The 18311-nt window shown below is 47.9% G+C and overlaps 1 protein-coding gene across 1 annotated transcript in view; it reads left to right on the top strand.

Annotated features, from left to right (window-relative positions):
* Positions 1-18311, top strand: part of FBLN5 (fibulin 5) — a 78138-nt gene that overhangs the window by 12424 nt on the left and 47403 nt on the right. The gene's annotated exons all lie outside the window — the stretch shown is intronic.

Genomic DNA, 18311 nt, shown 5'->3' with positions numbered 1-18311 from the left:
ATCTGCAAAATAGTTTTGAACCAGAACCCTTATTATATGCATGTTTATAAATTACATACATATTCTGTTATTCTAATGTGCTTTGAGGCATGTAAAGCATACATAAGAAGTAGAAAATTATAAAGGATGTGATCAAAATAAATATGAATTGAAATTCTAATACTTCCTATACCCTGAAAGTTTCAGAGACCATCAGTCAACTTAGTGAGTTTTTTGTTGGTCCCATTTCAGGGCTCTGAAGTGTTGAGCTGTAACCAACTGTTAGAGAAGCTGTGTCCGTGATTTTGTAACGTCTTTTATATGTGCATGCAAATGAGTGTGCATTTCTATTTGACCACATGGAAATAATATGCAAACAAGTGTCTTTCAGAGCTAAAAGGGAAAATTGGATACACCCTAGCTAAACCTCCCTATTCTTACTGATCTCAAGGGGTGTGGTGTGTGTGTGTTGGGGGCGGTGTGTGTGTTGGGGGCGGTGTGTGTGAGGAACTGAAGTGCAGGTGGGGAAGATAGGAACGTACTTCCTTATAACCCGCAGAACAATAGACCCTTGTAACTGGCAGAGACTTTAACAATCTTTAACTGTGGCCTCTTCCTTTTACAGAAAGGGGGATGTGGACTCCACCAAGTTAGGTAATTATTAAGGTAGGATGGGAGTCCAGCTCTCCTGACAAGCAGCCTACATTTTCCTAACTTGCCCACATGACCTCTGTCATTTGGTAGAAAAGAAATGATCCGAAGGAAATGCAGAGAGAGAGAGGTTGGGGGTGGGGAGCTGCTCTTCCAGGGTGTCCTGTGGGGCTGGAGGATGTCTTGAAGGGAGCAAAGGGGTGCAATGACCCCCCCAGTCACTCCAGGATTTCAGGAGGGGCCTCGGGTGACCGTGGGGGCAGGTTGTCCTTCCTGATGTCTCGGGCAGTCCTGCAGGCCCTTTCGGGGCAGCAGCTGGGGACTCTGAAGCAGCCCCTCCCTCCCACAGCCCTCTTTCCAGGATCCCAGTGCCCTTGAGAATGAGGATATGGCTGGAAACCGTATTCGTCTCCCGGTCCCTGTGACGTCATGCACTTTTATGGCCCCCAACCTGTCACACGGGAGATGCAGAGCCTTCATAATGCCTCTTTTGTAAGGAGAATACAGTCCAGGAACCCTAGTGAGGACTGGCACCGGGCCCGTCCACTTCCAAAAAGTTCAGCATTATGCATTCATAAGTCCCGGGTTCCTTCCTACCTCCCTTCACCCCACCCTGCCGTTTCCTGGTTTACACAGGTCCTTCTGGGCATTGTGAGAGGGGGCGTCACGGGGAAGGGGCCTCAGAAGAGATGGGAAAAGGGATGAGAGAGGCTGGCCTGGGAACAGGCCACGGGGAAGCAAGGTGCAGAGGCAGTGGAAGAGGGGGAAGGAACTGAAGGAACCGAGCGGGGGTCATTGCTGGGAAAGAGAAGGAGGTGATGGGGTTGTCGCTGTCAGAGAAGGAGGGTCTGTGTTTCCCAGAATGTCGGTCTGATCCTGCAGAGGAAGCTGGTGTGAGTGGCATGTGATGGGGAGAACTGGGAAGCACTTCTGAAACTTGGGGGTCCTGGGAGAGGAGGACCATATCTCCAGGAGGCTTTCTCCTCCTCCTCAACATAGAAAATAATCAACAACAGTAACGACAGCAGCAGTAGTAATAATACCAATCACTTACATGGTCCTGTGTGCCAGGATCGTTACACAAATGAACACATTGAATCCTCACCGCATATTCCTGTTGGCCCTGAAGCACAGAGAGGTTAAGAATCTGCCCAAGGTCACACAGCAAATGGGGGCCTAGCCAGGATTTGAACCCATTCAGGCTCTGGATGAGGAAACTGAGGCTCAGGGAGGTAAAGGTTTGTTTAAGCCTCACAGTAGTCAGTACTGAAGCCATGATGAACAACTAGGGCCTTCTTTTGCTTTTTTTTTTTTTTTTTGGTAAATAAATTTTTGTTCTGCAAAACTTTGAACCTAGACAAAAGCAGAAAGAACAAAATGAACACTTACCTACTTTTCACTGAGTTTGGTAATTGTCAATATAGACCCACTCTCATGTCTTCTTTACGTTGACCCAGTGGATCAATTTAAAGCAAATCTCAGGCATCAATTCATTTTACCCTTAAATACTTCAGAATGCATCTCTAAGAGATAAAGCTTGTTTAAAAAATAATAGCCACAACACCTTGATCAAACCTACAGAAATCAACAATTGTTCTTTTTTATCATGAAATATCCCAGTGGGATTCAAATTTCCTTGGTCATTTCATAAATGTCCCCTTTCCTATTGGTTTTTTAGAATCAGATCCAAACAAGGTTTACAGATTGCATTTGGTTGATAAGTCTCTTAACTATCTCTTCATCTTTTTCGTCTCTCTTGCCACTTATTTGTTGAGAAGACTGAGTTGTTTGTTCTGTAGAATTTCCTACATTTGGGATTTGCTGCTTGTGTTCCTCTGGTGGTATTTAACGTATTCCTTCATCCCCTCTGTTTTTTGTAAACTGGTAATAGTTAGATCTAGAGCCTTGATCCAGTTCAAGTTTAAATTTGGGGGCCAACTATTTCCTAGGTAGTACCCTTGCTCTTTTGTCCTTTCCATGCCCTGGTTTCTTCGCATAAACTGTAAGTCTGCCTTAAAGAAGCAAGTGGACACTTTCCCTGAGGTTTACTCTTTCTGGGTTTTGGACCCACTTTCAAGGTAGCCATTTCCTGCCTTGTCCCTGGCCTCTGCAGGCTGTGCAGGGCCAGGCTCAGAGCCCGGATCCTCTGAGCCTCTGAGCTTCCTTCTTGATCTCTCTGTTTTGGGCTCCACTTGGGAGGTGACTAGACCCTGCTCCTTCTGGAACAAAGTTTGGCCTCAGATTTGAGTCCACAAGCCCCCTGGTGTAAATCCAGATCACTCAGGACCTTTGCAGGCAGAGTGAACAGTGACCCAAGAATTACAGTCCATGAAGCAAGAAAGTTTTGTGTCATCAAGAAAACTGGCATCTTGGCTTGGGGATGCGCAACACCAGGGCAACCTCCATGAGGGTGGTGGGACGCATGGCTGCTTGGAATGTGTCCCCCAGGTTCTGGCCGCTTGGGAGATCTGGTGGTCAGCATCTCAGAGAATGGAGAGCCGGGTGGACGTGGTTGATTAGCAAGGGGGAGAGGACTGATGTGGGAAAGGCAGGATGCTGTGGGGTTTGCAGTGTTGGTGCTGAAGGCTCAGGGAGGGGTGAGCTAAGCAGTTGGGGCACCAGGATTTGAAGCCCCATTAAGGAAACTTTCTATCATCCTGCTGCCTCTGAGAACAGGACGTTTGGCTAGGGTCCCTGAATGTTGATGCCACTTGTTTATGTGTGTTTGTCCCCTTTGGGGCTCAACTTGTCACCTCTCTGGATGGACGTTCTTCATTCTGGCTTTGCTAATCAGCTTGGCTCAGTGGCAAATCTAGGGACTCCACCAATAAGTAATGCTCATGAAATGTTTTGCAATGGAGAAAACAGTCTTTTTACTAGAGCCGCTCTACCCCATGGGCTGCAGGAGTTCCTCTGATCATTTGTGAGCTTACAAGCAATGTCTTTATGCTCCCTCCTGGCCATGGTTTTTCTCATTGATCAAAGTGCCTGAGTGGGCAGAGAGGAACACATATGGATCCTTTTGGAAGATGAATGGCGTTGGCCTGAGGCTTTCTCTTGAGTTATTTTTTCTGAAAGCCAGCCAGCATGTATTCAATCACTGTTTATAGAGCACCGCTTTGGTGCCAGGCTCTGGCTTAGGTGCTGAGGGGGCAGGGAGTCTGGGCACAGCCGTGGGGCCGCCTTCAGAGCTTACCATCAAGGAAGGGAAATTGGTCACGGAACAAGCGGCTGAAATACTAGGCGGCCTCGGATAGGTTCCTGAGATGTTCAAAGAGAAGGAGGAGATGGGAAGGCTGTGTGTCCTGGACTGGAGAGAGCTGGAACATGGAAGCCAGCCAGGCCTTGATTCTCACTTTGGTTTGACCACTTCCTAGCTGTGAGACCGGGGCCTCAATTTCCTTGTCTGTAAAATGGGTACGACGATGCCTACCTCACAGATAACCTGTAAAAATATCTTGCCCAAAAATATCTTGCATGGATTATGACATGGCAAATGTTACCTGAGAAAGATTCTAGGGTCTTGAGATAACCTGTGGATAGTCATCGACTCTGAACATGTATTGAGAGCCTAATTCTTGACAATCTTTCAAATGACCTAAAACAGAGCTTGGTGCTCACTCACCTTGCAGACCTTGCTGGGCTTTGACCAGTTCAGTGCTTTATGAGACTTCAGTCAGCTTCTGCTTCGAGATGCTGGCAAAGCCTGGGTTTATTTAATTGTGGAAGAAAACAATTAAACTACCAGCAGGTAAGACGAGGGCAAGAGTGCTTGGATGGGGCAGGCTCCTGCAGGCTTTTCTTCTTATTTTTTTTTAATACAGGTTTGAAACCAAGTCCTCAGCATAAGATCAGAAGGAAAGTGCAGGAAGCTGAGACCACTTGGTTCTTTAGCTGCTGAGGGACCAGGTAGGGCTGGGGAGGAGGAGGACCCAGGATTAAGATGGGGCACAGCTGGGTTTGGTCAGATGTCCCTGTGAACCGGGCCTCGGCGAGCCTGTTCACATGTGGCCCCCCGACTCAGGTTGTCCCATCTTGCTTTTGGTCTTTCCCAGGCACTGGCTTGGATATGAGCAAACAGCTTAGCCTCTCTGAACTTCAGTTTTCCCATCTGTAAATATGGATGACAGTATCAACTATGAGCATAGAATATTTGTGAGAAGTCAATGCCATAGCGCATGTGCCTGGTCTAGGATGGAGGCTGGCTCCCAGTAAGGGATGATAACAGTTAGTTGTTACAATGTTGTTTTCATTGTGTCAAATCTCATCATTACGTCATGAATTCTCCTACTCTAAACCCCTAGTCCTGTTATTCTGCTATTGTTTATTCTTTCCTCTGGGAATTAGACGTAAGAGCGCAGACCTTTTAGTGTGTTGAGGTTTGAATTCTTGGCACTTTTGGTAGCATGGGTTGGGGTTACTTGCACTGCCAAGGAGAACTCAGCAGAGAAGGGACTCCAGGCAGTAGTCCAGAGCAGCTCTTATCAGACATGAATGTACCCCGGAGTCACTTGGGAAATGCAGACTCTGGCTCTGCAGGTCTGGTCTGAGATCTGAAGTTCTGCATTTTGCAGAAGTTTCTGAATGATGTGACACTGCTGGTCCAGGATGGCTCTTGTTCATCTGTTTACTCTTAGATAGGCCTGCATTTAAAGAAAGGTAGAAACTTTGTTTTTAAAATGAAATTACCATATTGTTTGACTTTTAGAAGAATGTATTACTTTTCTTTAAAAACAAAACCAAAAAATCCCAAAGAAATGTTTTTAAAGCCTAAATTGAAGCAGCATGCTGTAGTGGTAAAGACAAGACAACAGTAAGAGCTACACTCTGATCCCAGATTAGCTGTGTGACATTAAGAAAGTCACTTGGCTTCTCTGACTTAAGGTTTATTATCTGTAAAAAGAAGGGATTAGGGATCTTAATATGGGGATTGTGGATAGAATTTAGGGGATCCATTTTCATCTTTTTTCCTTTTTTTTTAAAGAACTTTTATTGAGATATCATTGGCATACAATAAACTGCATATATTTAAAGTGTACAATTTGATTTTTTTTCTTGTTAGTAATATATTTATGGCAATCCCAATCTCTCAGTTCACCCCCCCCAACCCCCCCCCGTCCCCCTTTGGTGTCCATATGTTTGTTCTCTACATCTGTGTCTCTATTTCTGCCTTGCAAACTGGTTGATTTGTACCATTTTTCTAGATTCCACATATGTGTGTTACTATACAATATTTGTTTTTCTCTTTATGACTTACTTCACTCTGTATGACAGTCTCTAGGTCCATCCATGTCTCTACAAATGTCCCAATTTCGTTCTTTTTTACAGCTGAATAATATTCCATTGTAAATATGTACCACATCTTCTTTATTCATTCCTCTGTTGATGGACATTTAGGTTGCTTCCGTGACCTGGCCATTGCAAATAGTGCTGTAACGAACATTGGGGTGCATGTGTCTTTCTGAATTATGGTTTTCTCTGGGTATATGCCCAGTAGTGGGATTGCTGGATCATATGGTAATTCTATTTTTAGTTTTTTAAGGAACCTCCATACTGTTCTCCATAGTGGCTGAATCAGTTTACATTCCCACCTTTTTTCCTTACTAACTTCTAATGAAATTTAGCAATATCTTCCTTTATATAGGCAATAAGCCACAGGATTCTTAGCAATACCTGTGGCAGTATTAACAAGAGGAACACAGATATTTATAGATCACATTACAGCTGTAGCAGTTATTCTGACATATTTTGGAGTTTTTGATGTATTTTGAAATATAATTTTGGAATATTCTCACTTACCATTACTTCGAAATTGTAGGAGATATTAGAGCTGCTGCCCAATCTCGTCATTTCTAATTTTTGTCACTGATAAAGAAGCATATATATTACTATATACATTACACATTTGTTTAAAAATATTTTGATAACTGTCTTTCAATATAATTGGTTTTTTCCATAATCCTATGCATTTAATTTATGCAATTAAAAGCATTATCCTGAGAAAGGTCCATGACCTCATCGGTCTGCAAAATGCATTCCCTGAACCAGATGATTTCTTCAATCCCCAGTCCTTAGGGAAGATGATGCTTGTGTCCAGACAGCCTGGGTTTTCCTTTGACTTGTTCTCACCTGGATCACTCAAGACATGGTCCTTCTCTGCTTGTGTGTTTCAATCAGCCTACAGGCTCGGTGACATCTTCTGCTAGGGGACATGTCGGTTCCCCAGTTATGAGGAAGCCCAATCCACTCACAGCTGGAGCTGGCCCTGGGATTGGCCCAGGCCTGCGGTGAGGTGCAGGACATTGGCCGGCCTCAGCGCTGGGTGGGAACCCACTGTGGGGCACGCCCAGCCCTGGGTGCCTTTGTGTGTGTAGTACGCACTTCCCCGCTGCCTAGCATGGCAATTTTCTCAGCGAACCACAACTTTTTCTTGGCTCTTAACGTATGTTCCTTGGTCTGGTTGTGTTTCTTTTCATTATGTTCCATTCTGGGATTAGCCAGTTGTGTGTGAAGACCAAGTGGTATTGCAAGAGGATGGAGGAGTGTGGACTTTGATCAGCAGCTCTGCTTTTTTTTTTTTAAGCTCTTTATTGGAGTATAATTGCTTTAAACTGTTGTGCCAGTTTCTGCTGTACAACAAAGTGAATCAGCTGTATTTATACATATATTCCCACATCCCCTCCCTCCCGCAACTCCTTCCCACCCTCCCTATCCTACCCCTCTAAGTCATCACCAATCATTGAGCAGCTCTGCTTTTGATGGTTCTGGTGAAGGCAGGTGTAGGGCCAGGGCTCCAGAGAGCCCTTGCTGGAGGGCAGGAGTTCGCAGCCACCTGCCAGGGCCAGGGCTGAGCGGGCCCTTGCAGCCTGTTCAGCCACATGTGTTTGAAATTAGTGGGAGGTACATGTTATGATGCTTCTCAAAGAGGCGCAATGGTTCCGAATGTGTAGGAAGGTAATTGTACCTTCTCTGTTATTGTTGAGGTTGGTTGTAGGTTTCTTTTCGAAGATCCTTTGGATGAAGTGGAGGACACCACTTGCAAACTGGAGAGCAGAACTGCTCACGTAGGGTCTGTGCCCGCCTTGTCAGTTTCTGCAGGAGCTCTGCACAGCTCTGATCTGTGTGTGTGGGTGACGTCCGCAGGCCACCTGCGACTCCTGCTCCCGCCCCAGCGTGATGCAAGAAACAGAGTGATTTGGGAACTCTCTGTGCTATTAGGAAAGGATTAAGTGAAATAAAGACGTGAAAATACCATATGAAAGCAAAGTATTGGTGTATGGAAAGTGTGTGCATGCCTGCAATGAAGCTGATTAAAACCATAAGTTAGGAATCATATTTAATGTTGCTGACAACAGCCTCATGTCAATCTCATCTGATAGGCCCCAGTTATATCCGCTGTTACGAAGGAAAGGGGATCTTTGTTTTCTCAAAGGCCTGGAGGGAGCGGGTGACTAGGCCAGGGCGTGGTGGGAGGCAGTGTGATGAGAGCGTGGGCTTTCGATTCAGAGGTGCTGGGGTTCGAACCCCATCTCCGCACAGGTGCCTGGCTCCGAGCCTATCTTCCAGGTGGGATGATAGTGCTTACCTTGTGGGGCTGTTTTTTGCAAAGGATGTGCTGAGTGTCTGAAAGTCCTGTCTGCACCCCCTACAGTGATTGCTCTCACTTTCCTCACCCCCTCCCCGGAGAGGCAGCAACTCTGTTGCGTCACATCTTACCAATACCTGCCCAGCCACAGGGGCAGACAGGTGGCAGGTGCTTGCTGGCGGCTTATCCCAGGTGGGGAGGTTTGAGGAGGGAGAGGGGAAGGGGGGGAATTCCCTGGCGGTCTAGTGGTTAGGACTCCGTGCTTCCACTGCAAGGAGCATGGGTTCGATCCCTGGCGGGGAACTAAGATCCCACATGTCACGTGGTGTGGCCAAAAAAAAAAAAAGAGGGAGCGGGAACGGGGACCGCACTTGGATTTGTGCCCATGTGCTGATTCTTCTCCCCGGCTCCCCTCTGACCCCCGCTCAGCCAGAGGGCCTGCCTTTGAGCTATTTTCTGGGGCCCTCTTTCCCCTGGAGGTGCCTAGGAGCCAGATGGGTATATTCGTTCTCTTCCTTTGGCTGCCAGCCTCTCTGAACACGTGGATACCCAGACAGAGGGAAAGACAGACTCCAGACCACCCTGGCCAGGCAGGCAGTGACTGGGAAGTGCGGGTGGGGCTGGGACCCATCATCAGAGAGACCCCTGAGTCAGGTGACCCCTGAGCAGGCCAGCTGGTCTCCTGCTTGGAGGCAGAAAGGCCCCGGCTTCCTGGCAGCCCCAAGGTGTGTGACAGATGGCAGGCAAGTGCCTGTGTGCTCTCACCAGGGCGTCGGGGTTGGGAGTTTGGACAGTGTGAGGGGTTCCTTGGATGCAGCCACCGCACCAGCATCCACTGTTTATCCTCAGCAGCTGGCAGCGTGAATTTTCAATAGCTATTGGCAACTAACGAATGAGCGGGTGAGGGGATGAATGGAAGGCGAGTGTGGGCGCCGTTCAACCCAGGGGAGTTGAGGAACCTTCACTCACTTCCACACTCGGTCTCTCATCACCCCTCAAAGCACACTCCCGACCGGCCCCCACTGTGCTGGGTGCCGAGGGGAGACCAAGATGACCAAGTATCTTTCTGTTCCTTGAGCAGCAGGGCCACGATCACCGTGGGTGCCCCCGCAAGGAGCATGCTTCCCTGGACCACTGGCACTCAGTGAGTGTTGAACCGACTTGAATTTGCACTGTAGTTGAGGGGCTGATGGGAAAAGATGCTTGTGAAGAACCATCTGCTCAGATTGATTTACAAAGAGACCTACCTCTGCCGTCCTTTTCGCTTTGGGCTGTGCCACAGGGGGAATCTGTGGGAGGCTGTGCTCTTTCCACCTTGGACCCAGGACTTGGTTTCTCTGCCATGGGAGGGACTGGCTCCCAGGGACCCACCTCCAGCCAGGGTCAGCTCCTCGCACAACTCCTAGGGGCGCCATTCAATCGTCTGACACACCGCTGGCATCCTCTGGAGCCCAACAACCAGCGGGAGGCTCCTTGTTTGTCTTGGAAACAGAGGCGCGTGCTTGGGGAAGGGTCCACGGGCCACCTCCTTGGGGGCTGGCAGGGAAAGGACATTCATAGGATTCCTTCCCTCCAGAGGGCCTCAGACATCAGACTGGATGTTAAAGACTGACCTCCCATTCCCCTCCGCTTGTCGGAGCCGGGCCAGAGGGGAGGTGGGGACAGCCGGCGCTGGACCCTGCCCCAGGCAGCCTGCATCCACCAGCTCCAGGGGGACGCGGGTGGGTCGGGGCTGGGAGGCGGTAAGGCGTGGGGGACTTGTCAGTGTGAGCTGACTTTCCTTCAAAGTAAAACATTTGCAGAAACCCAGCCAGAGTTGATTTATGAGCCCTACGTATTTCACAGGTCTTAACGCATCCCCCAGGAATCAATGAGGTCAGACAGAACAGACTTCGCATCCGGAATCAGTATGAAATTGGCATCTTCGACAGTTCCCATGGGAAGCAGGGGATAATAATTTCAGGGAGATTATATTAAATAATGCAAAGAGGCAAAAAACCCCGGACTCTGCTTCATTCCCGCTGGGGAGAAAGACAAGTCATCTGTTTTCTTCATCTGAACTGGGTGAGGGGTGGCCATCTCTGCTGGGGCCGCTGTGACCAAAATGAAACATGATGGGAGGGGGGCGCTAGGGCAGGCGATGAACTCAGCTGACTTAGCAGTGGCCGCAGCGTCCCGCGCTGTCCTCTGGTGCACACTCCGTGACCATGATAAGGAGACATTTGTGGTCATTTAACATCTCTCTGTCCAGCAGGAACTTTCTGTCTTGTTCACCGTTTGTATTTTTAGCACCAGATAAATATTGGTTGAACGAGCAGAAAAACTACATGTGGTGAATTGTATGTCTAGAGTCAGATGAGCGAGGGAAATTGATTATGTCTCAATAAATAATAAATTAGCCACATAGGTTAATTTATTATCATGAATGGACTTCGTTCATTTATCATTTCTGTGCTGGGGTCTGTGCTGTACACACTAAGGTAAATCAGGCATCGTCACTGCAGTGGGGAGGTCACACTCTCTTGCCAGGAGTTGAGGAAGGTTGGGAGGCTGTAGGGAACCCAACACATACATAGGTATAGCCCAAGGTAACGGAACAGCAGCCAAAGCAGGTCCGAGGCTCTCCACTGGCCCTGGCTGGAGTGTCACAGGATCCTTTCATAAGGACAGGTGTGACACACCTGTGCACCCGTTTGATTAAACAAGTATTCACTGATCACGTCTCTGTGTCAGGCACCGCCAAGTGCTGGGAGTGAGTAAAGGTGAATAAGAGTCGGCCCCTGCACTCAGGATCTCAGCGCTGAGCAGATGTGAGTGGGGGCTGGGGAGGGGTGGATGCACATGATTCATCAGTCTTTACACGAGCTGGAGTGTGAGAGGCGGCGAGAGCAGCATGGCCAGGTGCTGTAGGAGTGCCCACAAGGAACAGGGATTCTGCTCTGGCAATGGGTATGATGGCCTTTAAGTCGATCTTTGGAGGCTTGAGTAGAATTTTGATGTGGGAGATGTGGAAGGGCTTTCCTGGGTTGAGGGAACAGCCTGCACAGAGACACGGAGGCAAGAAATGTCACAGCACGTTAAGGAATCCTGGGTGAGGGCCAGCTTTGGTCATGAGCCCGTTGGTCACCTGCCCATTTATGATACGCAGTACATGGCTGCAGCAGGGATGTGAAGTGGGGGCGGGGCAGCCATAGCATGAGAGATGAGGCTAAGAAACTTGGCAGGAGCTAGATTGTGGGGGCCTTGAATGCCATGCCAATCACTTGGGCTTTGTTCTGTAAACACTGGTTTTTAAGTGGTGTGTCGACATCTGTTTGAAGAAGATTCCTGGTTTAGGAGCCCATTGGACTGGGCTCTTGATTAAATCTCATCACTGCAACAAGCTCAGTGGGGCGTCATGGCTCCTGTTCTTTCTCTTTCTGTGTTCCATTTCCCCATCTATACAAGACGGGCTGGACCACAGTCTCCAAGGCTCCCTCCTGCCCTGACCTCTCAGGATGTGGACATGCTTGTGACAGCTAGGTGAGGGGTAGCTTCTGGAGGCAGGTAGACTCTAGAGGTAGTATCTTTTCATTGGAGGCGGTGATTTTGCAGTGTCTAAACTCTGGGGGCTAAGGATTGGACCACCTCTCATGATACCTCCATGCTCGAAAGAGTCCTGGTTGGAGGCTTCTTTTAAGTTTGAGGCAGAGATGAGCCCTTTTTTCCCTCCAGGAAAGGGGCATCAGTGAATGGTGATGAAATTGACTCTGACTGTGATGATTATACATGGCCTGGTTCTGTAAGAAATCTGGCGTTGCCTTTATAACACCTGGGGAGAGTTTGCTAGCAGCTGGAGCAAAACACAAATTCCTTATGAAGCCAAGACTCTTCTTAGATTGACCAACAGGCTAAGAATGTAACAGTTCCACAATCAGACCTTTCTGGGAAATCCCCCACCTCAGACCTTCGAAACAGACCCTTTTTAAAGGATCATCTCAATCTCATTTAGCTCCAGAGAGCAGAAGTTGGCCTGGGACCAGGTGGTGCTGGCCTGTGGTCTGATGGCTACGCACTGTGGGAAGCTGGATCCTGTGGTTACATCCTTCAGGGACTCCCCTAATTGTAATAATTCCCACTTGAACACGGCCTCTCGCTTTTCCAAATGCTTTCACATCCACTAACTCACTGAATTCTCAAACAGCGCAGTAGGCAGGCTCAGGATCGTTTTCCCCATTTTAGAGAAAACTTGGAAGGGCTCTGCGACTGTCCCAATATACCACAGTTCATCTGCGGGAGAGGCCAACCAGCGTGCACTCTTACTGACTTTCAGACTCTGCCCCTCCCATAAGATGGGCTCTTTACAGACCATAAGCTACACTGGCCTCCTTTGTCTTCTCAAACAGAGCAGGCTCTTCCCTACCTCAGGGCCTTTGCACTTGCAAGTCCCTCTGTTTGGAACTTTCTTTGGCTCATTCTCCTCTTTCAGGCTTCAGCTCAGTAGATGATACCTTCTTAAAGAGCCTGTCCCTGACCACTCTGTCCAAAGTCACCCTGCAATCATTCTCCATCACAGGTTGTATCTTTATCTGTCCTGAACTTGAGTGTGTGTGAAGTCATCTGGAGGAGTTCAAACACAGATTGCTGGCTCCCACCCCTGGAGTTTCTGATTCAGAGGTCTGGGGTGGGGCCTAGGTTTTCAAGGGATGCTAATCCTTCTGGTCTGGGGACCTCACTTTGAGAACCACTGATCAATAACTATCTTTAATTAATTTAATAGAGGAATAATTGACATATAACATTGTATTAGTTTCAGGTGTACAGCATCATAATTCAATGTATAGCATCCCCACAATGCCTAGTTAACATCCGTCACCATACAACTTTCAAACATGCAATACAGTATTATTAATTACAGTCATCATGACGTATATTACATCCCTGTGACTTATTTATTTTATAACTGGATATTTGTACCTTTTGACACCCTTTACCCATTTTGTCCACCCTCTCAACCCTGCCTCTGGCAACCACCGATCTATTCTCTATGTCTATGAGCTTTTTTTCCCTTAAGATTCTACATGTAAGTGAGATCTGAGGAATTTGTCTTTCTCTGACTTATTTCATTTAGCATAATGCCCTGAAGGTCCATCCACGTTGTAGCAAATAGCAAGATTTCTGCCTTTTTTTATGGCTGAGTAATATTCTAGAGTATGTATACACCATGTCTTCTTTATCCAGTCATCCACTGATGGACACGTGATTGTTTCCATATCTTGGCTGTACTTATTCGTTTGTTGTCTGTTCCATCTCATCTTGTATCCACTGTATCCCTAGTGCCCGGTCCATCATTGGTATTTGTCAAATGACTGTTGCCTGAAGACTCAGTTGCTCTCCTTGCTTTATAATCATCTCACACTAAGAAGGAAGGTCAAACATTAACAGAAGCCCTGGGGGTTATTCAGTCTGATCTCTTCTCCCTGTTACCTTTTTCTTTAACTTTTCCCACTTGAACTTTTTCTAGGGGACATTATTTTTTTAGTATTTATTTATTTATTTATTTATTTATTTTTGGCTGTGCCAGGTCTTAAGTTGTGGCACGTGGGATCTTCGTTGCGGCGTGCCGGATCTTTTAGTTGTGGCATGTGGACTCTTAGTTGCGGCATGCATGTGGGATCTAGTTCCCTGACCAGGGATTGAACCCAGGCCCCCTGCGTTGGGAGCACAGAGTCTTCCCCACTGGACCACCAGGGAAGTCCCTCTAAGGGTTATTATTAGTAGTAGTATTGAAGTATAGTTGATGTACAAAATGATATATCTTATAGCTGTACAACATAGAGATTCACAATTTTTAAAGGCTATACTCCGCTTACAGTTATTATAAAATATTGGCTGTGTTCTCTGCGTTGTACAACGTGTTATTATAGTTTATTTTATACATAATAGTCTGTACCTTTTGATCCTCTATCCCTATGTTGCCCCTCCCCCTCCCTCTCTCTGCTGGTGACCACTGGTTTGTTCTCTATATCTGTGAGTTTGTCTCTTGTTTAGTTATATGCACTAGTTTGTTGTTCTAAGGTTCATTATTAAATTTGTGTATAGATATGGTGGATGATTTTCATGAAATTCCAGATGAATGAATTGGGCTGTCTGGGTTCAAGGAGGGCTGTCCAAAATGCAACCAGGACGTCCGGCCAAGTGTGTCTCCCTGGACCTGCCACGTCTCTGTGGTGTACTTAAACCTGGATACTCACCTCACCTGTGGGCAGGTGGAGAAGAGCCCACACATCCTCACTCTTCCCCTTGGGACAAACTACAGGCGAGCCAGCTGTGCTTGGGGCGGGGAGTCGGGGGCTACAGCTTGGCACGATGGCTCAGGGTTTTCCTCTGTGACGAGAACGTTGGCACTAAGGGAAGCAACCTTGATCTTGGGCTTGTCGGCACTTTGTTTAAAGAAACTGTGCAACCCAGTCCAGATCCCACAGCTGTAAACCTCTTGGGAACTTCCTGAGTAAGTGACAGAATTTTATGACTGGCTTGCAGAGAGTGTCTCCTGACTCCCAACGTGGTACTCTCAGAAGCCTCAAGTGTCTGATGCCTCTCCTACCCTGTGGTTTCAGAAGAACAAAGTTGAAATTTTGCCAGACTGGAATTGGGTTTTCAATGTAAACGTTGATCTTCCTTGTCCAAGGGGAGTTGAAGATGAGGTCTGAGGTGTTTATGAATCCTCCCAAGGCAGCTCTGTGGCTGGGGGAGTGCGGAGGGTGGGCTGGGGCCAAGCCGGCCCACGCGGTATCCTTTAGTTGGGGGACGGTTCCTTCAAGCACCCACGGGAAATGGAGTGTGTGTGTATGTGTGTCCCCAGGTTTGGGCCAACTCTTATGGAGACCACCACATGGCCACCCTGGAATAAGTTTATGGGGGCAACTAACTCTGCCCAAGAGAGTCAAGGACGTCTACCTGGAGAAGGGACAGTCATAGTTTTGTTGAGAACCTGGAAACCAGGGATGAGATGTAATTTGCCCGAAGTCCCCTTGCCTGTCTTTTGCAGAGCTGGGATAAAGCCCAAAGTCGCTGGACTCCTAATCCCAGGAAACTGTGTTGTGCTGTGGAAAGAGACCGGATCAGAAACTGAGTGACCTTGAACCACCCTCTTCTCCCCTGTGGGCCTCACAGAGGAGCACGACGTGTAGGATTAGTTGTGGGCATAAAAAGTGAACATGATAGGATCTCAGACGGACGGTTGCCGAAGCTCTGATTCCGGTGCCCGTGTTAACGTTTATATTCTAAGCAGTTGGTCAGGCTAGTGTTTGTCAGGATATTAAGATGCATCAGGGCATGAAATGCAACTCTCTTTCTAAAGTGGGCTCACCTCATCGGCCTCAGTTCCTTTCACGAGAGCTGGTTTCACAAAAATCCTGCCCCAACCCAGCCGCACGGACAGGCCAAGCCAGATCGTCTCTGTAAGTCATACGGCTCTGTTCTCTCCACATTCGGGCTCCATAAAGAGTGGTAAATGGAATAAGTTGGGCTGTTAGCATGATCTCCCTCTGAAGGTGAAAACAAAAAAAATTAAAAAGGAGACAGGAGACCCTGGAACTTCAGAGACGGACAAGTCACAAAAGGGTTAATAAAATAGAACGTGATTAAGACAGCAGGAGATAGCGCTTGGCTTTTGCTCTCATAAGGAGGGCAGGCTTGCCAGCACCGCATTCCAGGGCAGCCTGCTGACCGTGAGGAAGAGTGTGTGGGGTTCCAGAGTCAGCCCAGCCGGCCACATGCACACTAAGAACCCGGAGACCAGGCGGGGGAGGGAGGAGGGGAGCCGGTCAGGTCCCTCTGGGAGGCTGGAGACAGTCTCCAGGGTGAGTGGTGTTCAGGGCCGGGGGGGGACGTGCACACACAAGTACAAGCGTACTCGGGCTGCCGTCACAAGTACCACAGACTAAGGGCTAGGACAGCAGGCGTCTATCTTCTCACAGTTGTGAAGGCTGGAAGTCCAAGATCAAGGTGTCGGCAGAGTTGGCTCCTTCTGAGGGTCACAAGGGAGGGGTCTGTTCTAGGCTTCTCTCCTTGGCTTAGAAAAAGTCACCTTCACGTCGTCTTCCTTCTATGTGTACCTCTGCGTCCAAACTTCCCCGTCTTATGAGAATTCCGGTCACATTGGATTAAGATCCACCCAAATGACCTCATTACTTAATCACTTTTTTAAAGACCCTATCTTTTAACTTTTTTTTTTTTTTAATATTTATTTATTGGCTGTGTTGGGTCTTCGTTGCTGCACACGGGCTTTCTCTAGTTGCGGCAAGCAGAGGCTGCTCTTCATTGCAGCGTGTGAGCTTCTTATTGCCGTGGCTTCTCTTGTTGCGGCGCACGGGCTCTAGGCACGTGGGCTTCAGTAGTTGTGGCACACAGGCTCAGTAGTTGTGGCTCACGGGCTTAGTTGCTCCACAGCATGTGGGATCTTGCTGGAGCAGGGCTCAAACCCATGTCCTCTGCATTGGCAGGAGGATTCTTTACCACCGTGGCACCTAGCAAGCCCCCCAAAGACCCTGTCTTCAAAGACAGTCACATTCTGAGGTACTGGGGGTTAGAACTGCAGCATATGAATTTTGGGGGATGGGACACAATTCAGACCACAACACAGCACACAGTCTTTGTCCTCCAGTGGGGACTCTTGTGATGTCATAGGCCACTGGGAATGCCGTTTTTTGCTCTTATCCTTAATGACCCAGCCCTTAGGTGATTTCCCCAGGAGGCCTTCTTAGATCTTTACCACCCTGTCAAAGCCCATAGGATTCCCTCTCCATGTCCCCTTGAGTTCTCCCAACGCCTAGCTGGTACCTCTGTTGGGGGTATTTATCACCGTCTACCTTCGACTTAGAAATGTGTCTATGCTCCTGACTTACTGAAGCCTCATGACTTGGACATCTTTGTGTGTCTCTCATATACCCTGCCTCCTGTCTTGCATATGGAGCAGGTTCGATAATATTTGTTGGCTTGTTGATGGGCTGGCTGGCCAAGAAAGTTGGGTAATAAGTGCTGGATAAACAGGAAGATGCAGCTATTAATAAAACAGCAACAGCAACATGCCTTTCCTTAGAGTCTCTGCACTTGTGGACGAAGCCGAGCTCCTGGGTTTATAAAGTAAAGAAGGTCCTTCCGCCCTCTATCCTTGTTTGGCCACAAGGGGTCAATGGAAGAATCTGCCAGCTGGGTGTTCAGCATTCTTAAACCCCCAGAGTTCAAAGGGAATGACTCCTCTGGCCAGTCTTGAAGAAACTCTTCAATCATTTCTTGAATAATGGCATTCTTTTGGCCCGGCTCTGTGGATACGCCTCCCTCCACCCCCGGTCCAGTGACCTTCTGTCCCCTTGTTTCTTGGCTGAACGTCTGGGTCTGCTGTAGAGAGCAGAAGCAGTTTCAGCAGAGCGAGGGTCCTTCCCACGAATCCAGAGCCACACAGCGCAGAAAGCCTGACCGTGCGGAAACGGCTGGGTTTTGGCAGGCTGATTTTGAAAAACAATGCTAATAATTTAAGATCACTTTGTTTCAGAATGGTGTATGGAGGATGAGGAATGTACCGCTAGAGAAGGCAGGTCACCCGTTTTGTTAAGAGAAGGCTCCTTTGAGGATTTGCTCTGAAACACGTTCCCTCACCTCCTACCTTTCTTCTGGTAGAGCTTCCCACCTGGTCCGTGGGAGGTAGGTGTGCCTGGGGATCGGTCCCTTCAGCTTGTGGGACGCTTGGCAGGGGCTTGGGATGCTTGAGTCCTTGGGCCAATTGCCTTTGCTCTCTCCATTGTGCTTTACGCACTTGAATTTTCTGTGTGTGCCCCCAAATGGCAATGGTTGGGGAGGACAGCTTTAGACTGATGTATTCTGCAGAGGTTTCTAAGATCACAGAGCAGGTTTCCCAATACTTCCCTTTTGAAATGAAATACATGTGCTTGTTACTCTTGGTGCTGTGGCTTTGGACAAAGTGAATGGCAGCATTAGGACGCTGTGGGTCTATAAAGTTGTAGGGCAATTTGATTACATTCAATTATGAATCATCAGGACTTTTGTGGTTGCAAGTAACAGAAATCCAGCTCAGAGTGACTTAAGCCAAAAAATA

Source organism: Hippopotamus amphibius, chromosome 4, assembly GCF_030028045.1.
Source record: "Hippopotamus amphibius kiboko isolate mHipAmp2 chromosome 4, mHipAmp2.hap2, whole genome shotgun sequence".
Taxonomy (NCBI): Eukaryota; Metazoa; Chordata; class Mammalia; order Artiodactyla; family Hippopotamidae; genus Hippopotamus; species Hippopotamus amphibius.
The sequence above is the reverse complement of the archived record's forward strand: the minus strand, read 5'-3'. Positions and strand labels throughout refer to the sequence as shown.